We start from the raw sequence: 1,838 nt of genomic DNA, 5'->3' as shown, positions 1-1,838 counted from the left end.
TACACTAGTAAAAAGTCCTATTTATAATAAACTAGCTACTAGGGTTTACATGAGTAAGTAATTGATGCATAAATCCACTTCCGGGGCCTACTTGGTGTATGTTTGGGCTGAGCTTGATCTATCCACGAGCTGAGGCGTTTATTGGAGTTGAACGCCGAGTTATGACGTGTTTTGGGCGTTCAACTCCGGATCATGACGTGTTTCTGGCATTTAACTCCAGACAGCAGCATGTACTTGGCGTTCAACGCCAAGTTACGTCGTCCATTTCCGAATAAAGTATGGACTATTATATATTGCCGAAAAGCTCTGGATGTCTACTTTCCAACGCCGTTGAGAGCGTGCCATTTGAAGTTCTGTAGCTCCAGAAAATCCATTTCGAGTGCAGGGAGGTCAGATTCCAACAGCATCAGCAGTCCTTTTGTCAGCCTTTTTCAGAGTTTTGCTCAAGTCCCTCAATTTCAGCCAGAAATTACCTGAAATTATAGAAAAACACACAAAATCATAGTAAAGTCCAGAAATGTGAATTTAACATAAAAACTAATGAAAACATCCCTAAAAGTAGCTTGAACTTACTAAAAACTACCTAAAAACAATGCCAAAAAGCGTATAAATTATCCGCTCATCACTTCCCACCTTACTTTCTTTGTTTCTCCTCTTGGGTTCTTCTCCGTGTCACTGGGAAATCCATTAGTGGGTTTAGGAATTTGTTGAGATAGATACCCTACTTGGGGCTCCAGTCTCTTGATGTTTTCTCCTTGGTTTTTTATATTGGCTCGTACTTCTTCCTTAAACACCTTGTTGTCTTGGACTTCTCTACATAAATCTTCAAGTAGAGTCTCAATTTTTGAAAGTCTATCATCCGTTAGTGATGGTGGATTGGGGTTAGGTGGGTGAGAAGGGTGGTTAGGTGGGTGTTGATAGGATCTCTGTGAGGTATGTTGGTGAGTTGCATTGTTGTTGGAATTGAGGTTGTGGCGTCTTTGGTCTTGACCTTAGTCTTGTTAATTTCCCCAACCAAAGTTGGGGTGATTTCTCCATCCAGAGTTGTAAGTTTTGGAGTATGGGTCATGGATTTGTCTAGGTGAGTTTCCAACATAGTTGGCTTGTTCCCAGTCACCTTCTTCTCCTATATTCACTCCTTCTTGAGCTGGTGATGAAGTGATGACTGCTGCAACTTGGTTTTCCTCAACCTTCTTGGTGAGATCTGCTAGCTGCTTGGTGATCATTTTATTTTGAGCTAGCAATGCATCCATGTGGTTCAGCTCCATTACTCCTCGAGTGTTACTTCTTTCAGAGGCATAGAAGTAGTCATTCTCAGCTACTGTTTGAATGACATCTATGGCTTCTTTAATAGTTTTCTTCTTGTTTAGAGAGCCCCCTGATGAATGATCTACAGCCTTCTTTGACTCATAGGAAAGACCTTCATAGAAAATGTGAAGTTGAACCCATTCATTGAACATATCTAGTGGGCATCTTCTTGTTAAGTCCTTGAACCTCTCTCATGCCTCATAGAAAGTCTCACCATCTTGTTGCCTGAAAGTTTACACCTCAGCTCTCAGCCTATTAGTTCTTTGAGGAGAGTAGAATCTTGACAAAAATTTGTTCACCACATCTTTCCAATTTGTTAAGCTCTCCTTTGGGAAGGATTCAAGCCACTTGGATGCCTTGTCCCTGAGTGGAAAAGGGAATAAAAGTAGCCTATAAACATCCGGGTGGACTCCATTAGACTTCACAGTGTCATAAATTCTCAGGAAGGTGGTTAGATGTTGATTGGGGTCTTGTTGAGCACTTCCTCCAAATAAGCAGTTGTTCTGAAAAAGGGTGATGAGCTGGGGTTT

General features: G+C 41.4%; 1 non-coding gene across 1 annotated transcript; it reads left to right on the top strand.

Moving 5' to 3' along the window:
* Window positions 1-1,455: 1,455 nt before the first annotated feature.
* On the top strand, window positions 1,456-1,562 carry LOC112699630 (small nucleolar RNA R71). The gene has a single exon (XR_003152573.1). It is a non-coding gene; the product is annotated as a small nucleolar RNA R71 (small nucleolar RNA).
* Window positions 1,563-1,838: the final 276 nt, after the last annotated feature.

Source organism: Arachis hypogaea, chromosome 6, assembly GCF_003086295.3.
Source record: "Arachis hypogaea cultivar Tifrunner chromosome 6, arahy.Tifrunner.gnm2.J5K5, whole genome shotgun sequence".
NCBI lineage: Eukaryota > Viridiplantae > Streptophyta > Magnoliopsida > Fabales > Fabaceae > Arachis > Arachis hypogaea.
This window is presented reverse-complemented; position numbering and strand designations above follow the sequence as displayed.